Source organism: Strigops habroptila, chromosome 1, assembly GCF_004027225.2.
Source record: "Strigops habroptila isolate Jane chromosome 1, bStrHab1.2.pri, whole genome shotgun sequence".
NCBI lineage: Eukaryota > Metazoa > Chordata > Aves > Psittaciformes > Psittacidae > Strigops > Strigops habroptila.
This window is the reverse complement of record NC_044277.2, coordinates 77,021,696-77,039,229: the sequence shown is the minus strand read 5'-3', so window position 1 is coordinate 77,039,229 and position 17,534 is coordinate 77,021,696.

Here is a 17,534-nt window from a genome sequence, read left to right as displayed (position 1 = left end):
AATGAGAAGTTTCTAAATTTAGACAGCAATTCAAAATACATCTTTGAATGATTAAAATAAAAATAAATACTATCTAAAAAGAGAAACTGAAGAACAGCTCTGAATTCCTAGAAGCTATTACTTTAGAGCCATACCTTGGTTTAAATGAAACAGATTCTTACATTAATGGCTTTAGATATAACTTGCCAAAACATTCAACTATGTCAGTACCTGAAATATGAGGCATTTCAAATATATTAAAATAATAAGTTACAAATGTATTTCCTTGAAATGATGGTTGAACAAAGCCTAAAAATTGATACGATGCTGAATTATTCAGCTACTTGTCTGACGCCATTTCAGTAACATAAATTTTATTCCAATATAATCATGTGGAATGTTTGAATAACTTTTTGTGTACTTGAAAAAAAAAATCTTCAAGAAAAACCATTATTTCCCAGGTATAAATATTCACACTACCTTTAATTAATCAACGATGCATCCTCACCATAAACTAAGAAATAATTGAATCTTCTGTAAGAAATTATTAAAAAAAATATCATGTTGCTACTTATGTTGCCTTTTGCTCATTCAGAACAGAGAAAATATTAAAGGATGAATAAGAATAAATAAGTTGGATGACTTGCATAATTCCAGTTAATAATAGACTACTTTTTAATTGTCAGATAAATTTACTTTCTTTTCCATGTTTATTAAGGCTTTCAGGGAAGAAGTGCTAGAGTTTAAAAAATTCTCTGTTTACATTCTGTGTGTTTTGTGTTGGTCTCAGAATAGCTACGTCTTATGCCATTAGCCCTTTAGGTTGTGGAAGAAGGAGGCAATCATTTTGTAATTAATGATAAGCTCCCATCTAAAGACTCAAGGCCTATTGAATTTGTCAATACAGAAAGAGTCAGGAAAGTTAATCTGAAGTTAACTTTTGAAGTGGATTAATTAAAATTAATTAAAGCCCAGTATTGATCCTTTTGTTCAGAATTTCTATGGCTTTAATTCAATGTAGTCCGCTTCAGACTTCAAAGTGAATTAAGCTAAATTAAATCAGGGCCACTTTAATTCTGAATATGTGTCTACATTGGGATTAATGCATTTTAATTTTATACAGGACTAGAGGAACTACAAAGAAACTCTACAGTGAATTGCCCACTTCATAACAGTTGCCTCTGCCTACACCTTTTCTCCATACAAAATTAAATTTAAGGTAATCTTCTTGCCTTGTAAGGAGATGAAGCAAACTGACTGTTTATTCATATCTTACTTTGATATTTTGGGTATGTCCTTATTTCCATACTCAATCAATTTAGACAAGCTTTTTTGAGCACCCAAGACAAATACTTTTTTGCTGCAATTACATCTGAAAGAGCTTAATGAGAAACTGACTTCCAAATGCAAAACAATAAAGTTATTTTTGAATTTTTCTTTAATGTGAATGTTTCTCACATAAGCAGCTCATTTTTAACAAAAGATTCTCAAAAAACTTAATCTTATCTTAAAAAGACAGTTTTGGTAAAAAATTGTTGATCACTCTTGAGTATGCCAGTGACAATGCTTGTTCTCTTTTGTGAGCAGTGAATGAAAAGAATCTCAGACATATATTACTGAACTGACCTTAATGGACTTGTTTTGTAGAGAAATTGCTCTGTTAGGCAAAAAAAAATGCAATCTGAAAATGTTGTTAAGTGTTTCAATATAACAGAGAAAATAGCAGACTTAGAGTGGCTGATTTTTTATACATAGTTTTGGGATTGGATTAATCAAATGATGTAAGAAAAATGAGTAATGTACAGAAGAAAAAAACAAACCCAAACTTGTGCTTCAGCATGCTTTTACTCTGTACCAAAAATGTTGCTTTCCACATCATATATGTAACAAGCACACTACTAAGCTTAATAAAATAAGTTATTCTGTAGTTGAGGTAAAATATTACTCTCATCACAGTGGAATGTAAATCCACCAGATCTTGATTTGCATACAAAGCATCAATTTACAAAAGCTGTTCAGAAATATAAACACAGACTCAGAAACCAATAGAAATTCTGAGAAGGGAAAAATGTCAATAATTATTATAAATATGTATCTGATCTCATTCAGGTCATATACAGTTTCCATTAGCAGTCGTCTGAAGCAAATACTTTATAAAATTTATAAAACAGAAATTGTTTAATCATCAGTGGTATTGAACAAACAATGAAAGCTTACATACATACAGCTGGCACAAGAGGTGCTCTATCAAAAGATATACCTTCTTTCAGCTATAAGGTACCCTTTATATATCTATTAGACGCACATGATTAAAAGTATGCTTAAAACATATATCTGTGACATTAATCCACTGGTTACTGCTACTTGCTTTCTTTCAAGTCCTTTAAGTTTGTAGAAAAAGTTTTTCAAACAAACAAGTGTGTTCAGCTAAAAATTGTCCTTCTCTTTCAAAACATATTGTCATTTCATTTCTTCCATATAAATATGGTTTACTGCTGTCCATTGCCTCTACCTATCGACTAAGCTTGTCCTCATAGTGACTGATTATGTGAATAAAGTTGCCATGTACAGTAATGGAATGATTTACCTCTGAATAATGTTTGGTCAGACAGCTGATTTGGTCAGTCTTCTGAACAGTAGCCATAGTTTGCAGTATCAGGATGACAGTCAAGAAACACACTTTACATGAGACAAATGTAGACCTTTGCATTTCAGCCACAGCTTTTGCATAGATGTAAGTTCATTGCTAATGTTACATTGTAAACTAGGCATAAAAATAGGACAGCAATAATATTTGGCTTTCACTACTTCGGGTAGCATATTGAATTACTGAAATATGATATTCAAAACAAAACTAAGTTCATGCATTTCTTCAATAACTTTGTTTCATGGTATTACAAGTCATTTCATGGGGGGAAAAAAGCAAAACCTAATATAAAGAAGTAAATGTAACAGTCATTGTCATGGCTAACACACCACATTGGGAATTTCCAGAGTTCAAAGCAAGAGTAGCTGATTTTCACACTGAAGAACAATTAGTTTTCTACATTGATAATTTGTGAATGAGACTTAAAACAAGCACACATATAACGGATCACATGACACAAAGCAGCAGGAGATTGGTGGGTTTTTTCCAAATTTTTGTTCTGCTGAGACATAAAATAATCTCTGAATGGATTCTGAATCAAAAGTATTTGAAAATTATATACATGGTTAATTGCTAGAGCTGTTATTACAAGTTGATTATTGCAATTTCTTTCCTTGCCTCTAAGGAGAAAAAGGCATTTGTGCCAAGGGTTACATGAAAGAAAGAAAACAAAACAACACAGAGTCAGTACCTCATGGGAAGCTGAAATTATTTATTTTTATTAATAGAAAGTCATATGTGAAAGGCAGTCTCAGAGTGGTAGCAAACATGGTCAAAGGAAGATAAAGATAACAAGGTGAATTTTTGTCTTACACTGGCTGATCAACAGTCAATACCAGACAGACAGTTCGGTCCTGTCCTCTATACAACCCTACTACAGACACATAAGGAAATAAAAGTTTTCTCAAGGAGAAAAAAAGACTACTTAAAGCACATAAGAACCAAGGAATTGTGTTCATCTGGCATTAATATTAAACTGTTACAAATAAAATAAAAATGTTTACATGTAAAAGCTTTAAACACTCTGAAGATTCAAGTGGGAAAGCAGATTTCTAAATATGATCTCAAGGAAAAAAAATCAAAAAAGGCATTTATTTGTGGCAAGCAATTTGGAATGGAGAACTAAAATGTCATCTGAGAGCCTGTAAGGTGACAGCATTTCAATTTGAGAGGATGACAGTACTTTTGGAATATAATAGACATTGAACTACACTGAAATATGGAAAAAAATACCTCTTGATTTTTTTTAATGGAAAAATCTGTTTGCTATTAGAATGAGAGAACTTAATTCCACCAAATAATACAATAAAGAGACTACATGAAACCACTTAAGCAATGATAAACCATTGTTTCTGACAAAATGCTGAAATAGATGTGGTTTGTGCTGCAAATTCAATAAGCTTTAACATGATTTTAGCAGTTGTATTTTTTTATTCTGACCCAAGGAAATAAACAAACCAAGACTCAGCTTCCACTGGAAAAAAAAGCACCTTTGTTTGCTACAGAATTGTACTACATCACTGGTTAGGAAATTGATTTTCAGAATAAGGTATGTAACTTCAGATCTGTAAACACAGCAGATGATGTTAATGAAAACCTAGATTGAACTAAAGCTACCATTATTAAATTTCTTTCTTCTATCCCTGAGTTTCAACAGTGACTCTCAGCATTGCTAGCAGATGGCACATAATCAAGAGTCAAGCACCACTATCTTCTTTAAATCAGAGCCCTCTAACAGTTTTCAACCATTTTCAGCTTCTGAACCTTTAAAAAAATTGAGTGCTGTACAGAAGACAAAAACTTTCGAGATCCACTAGAAAAACGGTACATGGACCCCAAAGGGTCTACAGGCTGCAGCTTAACAAAAAACACATCAAAGAGTGAATTTAGTATGCTGGAGGAGCCAGCTGTCTTATGGGAACTTTTAGTTAAGCCATGTCCTGCCTAACAAGTGTTTGAAATCACTAAAGGAAATAATCTTACAGAGATAAGAGTGAACCGGAATTTTGTAGAAGAAAAGCTCTCTTCTTAATCAGTTTAGAGAAGAAATGTAAGCAGCACCAGCCTGCTTATGAAGACACTTCTGGGGACTGTGTGGACTTAGCAGTACTCAAGTGATCTTAAAGCTGAAGGAGGGAAAGTAAGGAGTTTTTATACTTTTTTCTTTTTCTTTTTTTTTTTCTTTATTATTATTATTTGTTAAGAATGCTAATTGTCACAACTTTACAGATCTTGTGTTCTGTATTTTCACTTACCTACATCTCTTCATGGGGGGAACAATAAGCAATGTCTCAGGCTGAAATACAGGGCTCACTACTTTGTGGGAATCCTGCAAGTAAATCTGAGTTTTTCTGAGCATGGCTGATTTCTACCATCCACCTCCTTTTCTTAACATTTCTAAACAGATAATTCTTGTTTTGTTGGGTTTTTTGTTGGGTTTTTTTTTTCCTACCTGCTTGTTATTTACATTTTGGGATTTATGTATGCCCTCTCCTCTCTTATTAATACATTGAAAATAAAATGGCTATTAAAACCAAAAACACATGCAAAGATATTATGTAATTACTGAGTTAAGGGACCCATTAGTTTTTTTTTAAAAAAGCACCAATTCAGTAAAGTAGCAAAAGCTGTTAATATCTAGTTCAAGAACATCAATGTGTTTACTTTCATAATACTTCTTTTGTCTTTCCTCGTCACTGGAGGGCAGATAAATGGTCATCATTTGAGAAAAACTAACAAAACAGATTAATATATTCTGGTTTTTGATAGAGACGCTCGATCTACCACTTAAGTTTTTGTCCAGATAGTACTAATGTTTTCAGAGCAACGTTTTGTGTTTTACTTTCACAAAGAAGTTAATTAAGTGTTCTTAATTATTACATTTCATCAGCTCAAATTAATGAACATCTGGACATACCTTGAATATACTTCATTTGGAACTTTTTTCCAGATGTTTTCCTCCAAATTTCAGCTAGTTCTCGTATGTTCTAATACTGCACTCTTTACAATATGAAAAAGAATAGGGGACTTAAAACTGACCTTTCTGCCATATGTATCATTATTCCTCTTCTAATTGCTACAGAAGTTCCCTCATTCCCAGCTGTGATGCTGCAATTACTGGTGTGTGTGTCCTGAACCCGGAGAGAGTGCCAATGAAAACAGCTACATAAGAAGAGGTCTAAATTAATGTCTAGCACTCAATATCTCTTCTATTTTGAATTCTCACTCTCATTCAAGTCTGTTTATGGATATTCATACAAAGGGTTACTCTAGTTTCTGACATCGCAAATACTTCTACTACATGAATCACATGCTTTCTCTAACTACCCCTTAAGCAATTTCTTTTTACCCTGTTCCTGTGAAAAAATTCTTTAAAATATAGGTTAAAAAAAAAAAAAAGCAAGCAAAGAGTGATTTGCTGAGTTCAAACAAGTGTTATCAGAAGACTCCAGGGAAAATTAGTCTTCACTTATTAAATATTGGATTTACCTCACCTAGTCCTGGGAAAATTTCATGTTTGTCATCTATTTTTAAACTGAAAAACACCTGATACTTCAGCAAATTTGTAGGTGGTTTTTTGTTATAAAGTTAATTTAGTAAATGCTTTTACAAGCAAAAGATAAAAGTAACATAGTCCACTGTACCACGTTATCTTCTTTCATTTCTCCAGGATTTTCATTTCTAAATAAAGCCAACATAGAATATCCTGGAAGGTTTTATTTTCTTTTTAAGAATTACTTTGGACAAGGCATACGAAGTCTCTAGATGTATTCTGCCTGTACTAAACAATCATTCAAAGGTCTATTTGTTGATTCCATTCCATCCATTCAAAAACTTGAAATGAATATTCCCCAGATTTTATTACACCTGCAACACAAAGTATTGAAGTTAGTTTCTGGCTAAGTAGTTTAGGCGAGCATCACCATTATAACTTCAGGTCAAAGCTTAATCAAAATGTGTTATATGACTAACCCATGTTATTCTATATGCCACTTCAGTATATAAAATTTCTTCATAAAACACTGCAAAAGCTAGCTAGTTTCAGAAATTTTAGAAGCTTCGAAAATTTAGAGCTAGCTAAAGGATGTGGGGGGGGGTGTTTATGATGTTGCTAGTGGATGTTTCTTTTTCCCTTTGTGATTCTACAGTTATTGTAAACACTTAAAGATATGGGCCATTTCATCACATTCATATATGATGTTTGGAAGTCATTAAGTCCAGAAGTATTTTCTTGTTACTGCCTCAAACTTAGAGCTTTTGCTTCGTAACTGAAGGAAGCTGCAAAGATGAAGCTCTCCACAAGAATTACTGTTTCTATATATTATGCCACCATCCCTACACATTTCATGGGCTGCCCACCTCGCAAGAAATATGCAAGTGTTATACCACTTCATAGAAAACAGATAGAACATTTTAATGGAACACTTTACATGTTCTTTTAGACCTGAAAAGTCTTACATTAAGTAATTAATGTACATGCATATTTTAGTTATGGTTTGAAGAGTTTTAACCCCATACGATCAGCCTCACAACAACTAAGGAACCTGATTTTTCAGGCAGAATGAATTAAACAAAGTCAATCATTACTCTTTTTTTTTCCACAATCTTTTTTCTCTGCAACAAATAATATACAAAGATGTGTTTAAAACCCCCTATTTCACAGAATCACAAAATTGTTCTTTGCGTTTGAGGTTTTTTTACATAATATAATACATTAATGAAGGATTTCTGTCCTACAATATTCTAAAAATTATTATGAGACTGCTTAAGGGTACCATGTAGCCTATTGTTAAATCCTTCTTTTATTTTATCTTCTCAAAGACTGACCAATATAAATCTCCATACTTCATGTTATGGAAATACGTATAGTTAAAGAAGACAAATTCATACTCCAGATCACAGATCTTAATGGAAAAATGTTATATTCATTTATCACTGTCTCTTTCTCCAAGTACTAAATTATCAAGTTAATTCTTATTTTCAGTACTACTGTGATTTGATTTCCAGGTTTTCAGGGGTTTGGAATACTTTTCTGTTTCTATACCGTTAAGTTTCATTATCACTTTATAACACTAATAATGCTTGCTAAGCATGACCTCTCTTTTAAACTCTACTGCTATATTTGAGTGTTACGTTTTCAAGTAAGTGTTCTCTTTAATCAAATGATTAGGAGCTATTCCCTTTGCTAAGCAGATATAGTTCAAACTACATTCTCTTTTTTTTTTTTTTTGACTGTTTTATAAAACTCTTGCTTCATTTCTCACTCCCACTTTTTCAATTTCAGTAGCAGAATGACCAGATCTGGATCCTTTTGCTTTCCTTCCTTTCCCTACCCTCTCTTTTTTTTATTTATATCTACCATCTGAGCTTTAAATATGCCCTCAGTATATTTACACTTGCAAACATGAATCACTTGAAATAAACCAGTGTTACAATATAAAGTTTGTTAGCCCTTTTCGGGTATCCTTTATGTTATTCTTCCTTAATCCTACAATTTCTACCCTCTCTAATTTCCGTCTTTTTCTGAAAGCTTGTGAAAAGCAGACATTCTCATCTGTTCTGAAGGCCAGATGAAAGAATGATAATGCTTTCCATGGTGAGGGATTGAAGTTGAAAATACCCCTTCATCAGCTTCCAGTACACAATACCTAATGGGCATGCAAGCTTAAAAAAATAACACCTTTGAACAAAATTGTTACACTACCTGTGGAAAGACCATGTGTGCAAACAGTTTAAGATGGGATTTTCACTGTCATCCATTGCTTAGGAGTTTGGGTTTTTAAATTCACGGTACAGTTCCACTGACTTTAATAGAAACATCCAAGACAAGATACTGCTGAATATCTGATAAATCAGGATTTTTCTAACACTGGCACCTTCACATACCCAGATAAGTAATGAATAAAAAGCGCACAGCTTGCAGGACAACTTTAATATTTTATCTGTGGAAAATGTAATTGCAGAGGAAGTAATCTCCTTTCACTGTTGAAATTCAACTTATGGACCTCACAGGTTGTATTACAGTTACTCAGTTTTGCAAGGGAGAATTCAACTGTGAAATATGCCAGAGATTGAAAAAAAAGGGCTATAGCATCTTAGCTAAATGCTAATGGACATACATACCTGGAGAATTGTTAATTTGGAGTTAAGCTAAAAATTCTTCACATCTTTTCCCACTGTGAAAGTGTTGAACTGTACACAGATCTCATCTGGAAGAATAAGTGGATGAGCTTTTGCTATTTTTCCTGATCATCATCTCAACCTATGAGCACTATATTACCTTTATTTATCTTAGACAAATTCTTGCTATCTGAGGAATTACTATTCCTTAATCTTTACAAAAAACAGGTACATCTTTTCAATAGATGAACTACCACAGTTCTGACAGCATTATAGATATCCATGCCACACACTGTGAATATACCACAGTCTGTGTATCATTACTAAGCACCTCGCATAAGGTGTGCAAGTCTTTCTACAGATTTCCATTAATAAAGTCATAGAGTCACAGAGATCATTTAGTTCCAATCCCCCTGCCAGCTTGGCAAGCCTGTGACGAAAGACACTCCTCCCTTTCTCTGAGAGGTGAACTCCATCAACCCCCAGCAGACTAGCTTTCTCAAAGTGAGTCCCATGGTCTGCGTAGCCAAAACCCTAGCTGTGGCACCAGTCCTGTAACCATCTGTTGATTCACCAGATTTGACTGGCCCTTCCCAACCCCTTCCCTTTGACTGTGAGGGTTGATGAAAAGACTACCTGCACTTGAGAGCCCTTGACAGCTGCTCTCAGGTCTCTGTAATCTTTCTTGATTGTCCTCACACTGCTTCTGGCCAAATCTGTGGTGCCCACATGAAACAACGGTAGCAGCTAATAGCCAGTGGGTCATATGAGGCTCTGCAGTCTCTCTGTGACATCCCTGATGCGAGCCTCTGGTAGGCAACACACCTTTCTGGAGAGCGCATCAGGCCAGCAAGTGGGTGTCTCCATACCCCTCAAAAGTGAGTCACCTACAACTATTAGCTATTGCCTTTTGCTAGTTGTGCTTGTTACCCTTGGTGCAGACTGGGCTGCTGTAGTGCCTAGTGTCTCACCTGCTGTGGTGGGTCTTTTGTCACAGGCCTGCAGACCAGTGAATCAGTCAGGCAAGGGCACCTCTGACTTTGGGGAAAGTATCTTCCTCCTGCAAATCCTTGCTGTTGCAAGCTTCCATTCCTATTTGTTATTGGCCCCAGCTAGCAGATGAAGGTGAAAAGATTAGTAACTCTGGCCCGCAAAAAGGTAATGGGCAGAGCAGCAAGAGGCAATTCTCTCTGAAGGACTGCTACTTAACAGCAGGTCTCACAGAAGAAACAAGTGCCTCTCTCAGAGACGCACATCCTCCTGCACCAAAGCAGGGGCTGCCAGAAGTATGGGAAGAGTATTTAGACCTGGAAAAAGAAAGAGAAGCTTGACAGCAATAGCTGAAATTTTGCAAAGCAAGGAAGCTGGTTTGTCTATACGATTTTAAACACCCTTTCTGAAATGAAACAATGAAAATATTTGGTGTATTGTTAGAGTCTTGTGGTGGTGCTGTGTGCTAGAATATAGCACCTTAAAATAATGTATTGGATAGTGCTAAAACACTAGAAGAAATATTACTACTACTTTCAAATGAAATCTAGTATTATGATCTCCCTTCTCCTGATTTTAATAGGATTCATTGGCAGATAAAAGTTTCTGAATCTGGAATGCAGTCTATATCCCTCTGATGAGCTCAGCAGCTGTTTGGGACTGTGTCATTTTCCCCTTTGTTTGGTTTGGCAACAAACCAAATTATCTCCTTAAAAAGAACTGTGCAGCAAGGCTTTTTTATCCCAGGTTCTTTCTCAAGAGCAGCAGAAATAAAAAGTCTTAACAGAACTACCAGATGCTGGACTGGTTCCAGGGAAATTAAAGCAAAGATACAGATAGTCCAGAGATATTAAAAAAAAAAAAAAAAAAAGCAACCCACAAACCTCATCTAGGAAGGGATTTCTTAAGTGCTATTTAAGCTTTCTCAGAGAATAACTTCCAGTCTCTCAGATTTGCCACAGCATTTGAGAAAATAAATGACAGTCAAAGGTCATGTCCTCCTTATGTTCATAAATATATGCAGTAGGAAATTATCACGAATGATCACTGGAAACAGCTAAGCTATTTAATTATCTTCTACCAACCACTTGCAATTGGGTTTAGGCTCATCATTGTTTTTTTCAATGTTTTTGCCACAGATGATCTCCTAGGAACCCCTAAAGCTCCCACTTACCCTACCAAAAAATTGCTTACACTCCAGAATTATCTGAATATTTCACAGCCCCATTATACACTCAATACAAGAGCTCCAAGTCACAAAGAACTTATTGTTCAAAGTTTGGTAATCAAGGAAAACTAAACATTAAATTGGTCAAGATGATAAAGAAAGCTCCTGGAAGACTGAAATTAATTTAATTGAAATTCTTGCATTTATACAGTAATGCATGTAGAAAAGTTTTTACCTCAAAATTTGAAGAAAGAAAACCACAGGTAGCTTAATGATGATAAATAGTGATGAAGTTCAGGGAAATAAAAAGGAGATTAACTAGTTGTTGAAAAGGAGAGAAGGACTATTTCAGTAATTCTAAATAAGAACCATTTTCCTCTTTGAGATATGCTATTTATACAGCTTCAGAATTAAATATTCAAGTATTAAACCATTAAGTAGTAAATTGTGAGTACTTTATGCATGCATAACATATTGGAAAAAGAAATAATAATCATACTAATACAAATGTAATTAAAAAAAAAAAATCTTAATCTGCCTCTCTTTCACATGAACCTGTCTTCCAACATTCCATAAAAGTAGTAATAGAAACCTGTAGCCATTTTCATTAAAACTATATTAATTTATCTATGAAACTGAAGTCTTAACTAAAGATTTCAGCCTTCTTTATACAAGCCCTGTTCATTTTTTTTCCTCATTTTAAGTTTCAAAAGGTTGCTTCAACCCCACTCCCCAAGGCAAAAAGAAAATTGGTTAGCCTGAGGAATTGTTTAAGTCTGTAATTCAAATTTAAATCATGGATTGATCCCAAAATCAGTTACAGCTGAAATTAAAAAAAAAAAAAGAAACATGTAAATTCTGTTCCATAAAAAGTTAAATAAAGAAAGGTCAGCTTTCATGGCGTGCTAATCTCTCTTCCCTTTTCAGGACACAAGTATAACTATAACTACTTTCAGTTAGGTTAAGTTTGCCTCAAGATATCTAACGTCACTTCTTAATACATGATTATAGAACTAAGGATAAACACAATAAAATAAATTTTATCTGACTTGGACCCTATGAAGTTTATCCATTTCTCACTGCCCTGGAATTACAAATGAGAGAGTTTTTGCATGTTTTCCACTGAGCTCCCCACTCATTTTTAGGATGTATGCTTTGAATGAAATACTACAGGTTTTGAATCAGTGTCTCTGGAACGGAGTTGAATACACAGCGCTTTCTGTTTTCCTCCAGAAACATGTACTAAGGAACAGTTCATCCCATATTCTGGCAAAATCAGTTAGCAGACCAGACTGTTAAAGGTCCAAATTACCGCAATTACTTGGTGTCAAAGTTCTGTGACATTTTATTTCATTGACAACTGGATGCCTAACTGTAAAATCAGCTTAGATTTCAGAGAACGGTTTTGGTTGCATCCACCTTTTCTGTGTTCTTTCTAAGTTCTTTAAGTAATAGGTTCGTTATTACTCCAGATGAATTTGTGTTGTGGTTTAAAGCAACTCCAATATAAATCTGATCGGGTTAGAAATTGTCTGAAGAGGTAGCATGCAGAAATCAGTCCTCAGTAAAATCTTCATGAGGAGCTTTTTGCATTCGTCAAAAGTTGAAACCATTCAAAGCTAAAAGAATGTGTATTTTACGGTGGTGCGTAGAGAGCAGATAAAGATGCACATCTGCATTGTGGACCAGATAGTATCAGTGCATGTGAGACAAACTTTTGCATGTCAGAAGAGAACATCACTGCCAAAGTCACCTGGAGCCAGATACCCAAGCAAGCATCAGGCAACTACAGCCACTGTGGATAAGATTCTTTGTACTTTTCGTCTTCCTTCAAGATTTTATCTGTGCTGTGGTGTATAACTAATACATCTTCCTAGTAAACGCTGCCAAATACCAAGGTCAAATAGGACCTAAAAGGTCTCTAGGTGGTGAATGGTTTTCCCTACTCACAACTATCCATATATATTAAAATGCATTATTTGTCTTTCCAAAGTGCATTACTACATTCACTGAAAAGACAAACCATTACAGTGCCATCTTTTCCAAAAGAAATTGAGCCCTGAGAAATTGGCACCACCAACATATTTTTAAACTTATTTTTGTAGAACTGCTACTATACATATATGCTACATGTACATAGATGTTACTTTAGCTCTTGAATAACTCTTGTTCTGCCACTGAATTATCGAATACAGGAAAGTAAGTGGCTTTATGACAATCTGATGGGCAGAAATAGCAGAAACACCCAAGTAAGATATTCCCAAGGAAACATACACATAACAATATAACTTGTACAACAAATAGGAATGCTAAAAAACTAATAAATTTGTGGTATCTGTACAGAAGCTCATTTTTAACAGCATATTTTCACCTCGGTAAATTCATTTAAATAACAGTAATCACAAAACATTGTTTGTCAGGGAACTCTCAAGCTCACCAAATCCAGCCTCCCATTTGAAGGAGAGCCATCACTAACATAGCATTTTAGTAGTCCTGTGAGGAGCAGAGAGTTGGACTCAATCCTCATGGATCTTTCCAACTTGAAATATTCTGTGATTCTATGGTAAGAGGAGGTCAGCCATGGCTTTGTTGAGCTGAATCTTGAAAGATTAGAAAGATTAAAATTCTGCATTTCTAGTTGCCTGTGCCATCTCTACATCACACATTTGCCTACTCTTTGCCAGAATGAAAAAGCTCAGCCTCCCCACCCTTCAAAAAAACCCAACCAAACCAATTTTTAAAAAAAGCCCTCGAGAAAAACCCCATGCCTTTTCTCGCCCTTGGACAATCTTAGTAGCTTCTCTGGGACCCCCACTAAGTCTAGTCTAAAGCTCACCTTCTAAGTCTGACCAGCTTGTTGGCAAAGACACTCTTGCCCCACTTGGTCAGCTGAATCCCATGAGGTCTCAACAGACCCATCTCAAAGGTAGATCCATGATCATAGAAGCCAAAACCCTGGATATCTAGACAACATCACTCCAAATAACACTACTTAGAGATCTGAGCGTATTGAGATGCTAAACAGACAGGGGAAAAATACAGAGTGTTATAAACTAGTAAGAAGTTCCATATCATTACTGGAAAGAAAAAAATTCCCACTTATTCATTCAAAAATTAGTAAAGTCATTCACCAGAAACTGTGGTCAAGTAAAGAAACACTTTCTAAATTGAAAATCATTAACTTTTTCTTGCTTTTTCTTCAGCAAAATGCATCCTGCCCCACTGCAGATCGGTATTTTATTTCTAAGAGGTAAATTCCCTGTGTATCCTCCAATGTTTTCAGCTCTTTCATTTACCTTGTAAATCAAGACGTTGGCAACAGGCAATTGCTGCTATCTCAGGAAAGAAAACGCCTTTCTGCAAGTAAATCACAGAAATGCTTCTGTTTAAAAAGATCAATCTCTTGGTACAAATAAAGGTGATTGCTATCCATTCTTGAAGAGACGTTTCAATCTTATGAAATAATGAAAAATTCATGTAGTAGATGCCATCCTACAGCAGTCTTGGCTGAGACTTGATACACCTGAGCACAAATATCTGATGCTAGGTTATTGCCAAATAACATTTGTCAAATTACTAGTATATTTCCAAACCAGACAGCATATATTATTGCTCAATGAGCTGTATTTGAACAATGTTCAGCAAGTCCACTGATCTTGAACGGCTGTAGTTTAATTCACAGCTGCTGATGGCTCTGGTATCTTTAACATGTTTCATTCACATCAATATCTCCTTCTAACTTACATCCCAGATAATCTTCTGAGGATGCTTTACATGATCTCACCAAAAATCTCGAATTACATTGAGTTTCAAATTAATCTCAGATTGGAATAATCTTTCTAAAATGCAGAGTTCTCTAGTATAACTACACAAAGGAAACATTTCCTGTGATTTCCTCTTTCATTAGTTGCAAAAGGAGCTAGGTTTTTTCCTAGGTTTATCAGAGCTGGAAAAATACTGTGTTGTGTCTAGTAAGGCACATGGCAGTTAAATCTCATTCACACCTACATATGCTTATTCCAAGAAGAATTATATTTATCAGTTTTCCCTTCTTTTGTGTAATTACAGACTGCAAACAATTTAATATTTATGGATGGATATGAACAGAAATATGAACGACATTAATTAATTTTTAATATGGCATTTACAGACAGAATTTCATACAATGACTGAACTAGAAACTCTGCTTGCACCTTGTTTAGCACTGGTATCTATTATCACCTGCATGAGACTAGTGGTGACCTGAATTCTATGTACTGGCTTTACTGTTTCACTGCAAAGGTGAGACAAAGTAGAAGTGCATACTGATGTTACCGCATTCTTTAGCACCCCTGGGGAGATGACACAGAGTAATTTTCAAATTTAATAGGAACTAAGGTGATAGAATTTCATTTGCAAGTTTTATTTCTAGACTACCAGTGTTAGAAGTTGGAAGAAATACCAGTTAGACTCCTATCTTGCATAATTGTGATACATTTAAAATAAAAGATACAAATGTCAGCAAATACATTAAAACAACAGAGATGGAACTCAAAGCAATAATTTCTGATAATAAGTAATCGTCACAATGTGTATCTATTTCTGTTAACATCAGTAGCATTACATTAGTTTTCACTGGCTGGCAGTATATTCTTGGCAATTTCACAGGGTGCTACTTACAAACTGGCCTTCTTCAACAAATCAAATGGAAATGAGTACTCAATATAAAATATGAAGAGACTCTGCAAAGGACTAATTTATTGCCCTAGCATATATTATTTTGTCAGCTACTAGCAGCTGATTTTCTTTCCATACCAGCATAATTTTGCTTCTCTTTTGTGTGTATTCTTCTTCACTCTGCAATTTATGTGAACTGGTCAGTTTTGATTTGACCTTACATTAAAATCCAAGACCTAACTTAAGGTTAACCTCATTCGTTATGACATGGGTTTTTTTCCCTCCAGTTATGCACTCAAACGAGTCTATGTGAATACAAAAATTAATAGATTGGCAGTGCTGGAAGCTGCAAGCCAAATTTTTTCATTAGCAATAGGCATCAGAGGAGGTTGTACCCACATCTACCAGGTTTCAGAAGACCAGAAAACAATGTAACATCACCCGACTATGTGGTGTGATTTCTTTTTCCCAAAGCATGGCAATCTGGGTGTTTGTGGGTTTAATGACTGTCCTTTTAGGAAGTGATGATTGCTTTATAAAGACAAGTGCTGAGCAGCAGTAAAGAGATCCAATTACACCTATTTATAGAGAAAAAGATGACTGGAAGAACTATAGCATCAGAGTTGGGAAGAGAGACATGATTTTGTACTGGTTTGGGTTTTGTTTCCTCTTTCCCCACCTCCAAAGCCACAAATTTGCTTATTTCTTCACCTATCAGTTTCACTGCTAGAGTAGTAAGAAACCAAAACCAAATTAACATCCAAACACAATAGTTGCTGTACAAATTCTCACAGAACATCATTCCTTAACCAAAGTGTACCACTTCAAGAAACAAGCACCACAAACAAATAAATAGGAAAATAATTATTTTACATTCCCACAATCAAACTTTCCAAACACCTAAAAACAGTTTGAAAGACTTACTGACATGCATGCAGATGGAGCCAACACTATTTTGCCTGTACTGTGGATTATATGGACTTGCTAAAAGGGAAGAGTTCTTTTTCTTGTGGATGTCATTCGAATTCCGGTGAAAGGCTTTTGAATCTAAATTGGCTCCTGCCCAGCCAACATAAAGAACAGACAGGGTTGTTCTCCCTTATCTGAGCCTGATTTCTTCAGTCCCACTAAAAGTTAATGGTATTCTGTGTTTATTCAGCATTACCAAAATAGCTACTGGATTCTTCTCTTATCCTTTTCAAGAAACTGAATTTTTGAAAACAAGTAAAATATCAAAATGTTTTGCATTGACTTTTAGTTTCATTCTTTAGATGTGCCCATAGAAATGGAAGTGAAAATCTCAGTCATTGACATACTTTTCTCACAGTCAGAAAAAAATATTCTCAAAAGTATTTTCTTCAACTAGTATTTTGGGTGTTGGCCATAACAAGTCTGTGAGGAGAAAAAAGAGATTCCCTATGGGAAATGATGACAAGGATTAAGGAGATATTAATACAGCTTTGTTTTTCTAAACAGGCACCTCCATTAGTGCTGAGACTGCGGGTAGTATTTGTCAGGAGCAAGTCAGTCACAGGTAGACTTTCATTTCAGCACTGTGGCTCTAGGGCCAGGCTTCCCCAGAATACTAACAATGAGAAACATAGATAGCCTTAAACTCAGCAGACATCACAGGCCATATGGATGGGTGGAAAGGGGAAAATGAACATACACATTGGGCTGAATACTGTGGGTATAAATCATTTCAACAGATAACAGGCAGAAAGACTTTAGAAGTGATGTACTTCAGTGGCACTTAATCCACTACCACAACATTACAAATACAGCTTTCTGGCGACAGCTGCTGCTCAACAACAACCCTGCTATCTCCCCTGCTCCCAAAGGAAGAGTAGAGGCATGGTAGGAATGCAACTCAGAAAACAAGACTCCTTGCAGTTACAGAACAAGTATATTCTCAGCAGACCACACATGATTTAATTTACTTGAGTTTGTTTTTAAGTGAAAGAGAACATGTGC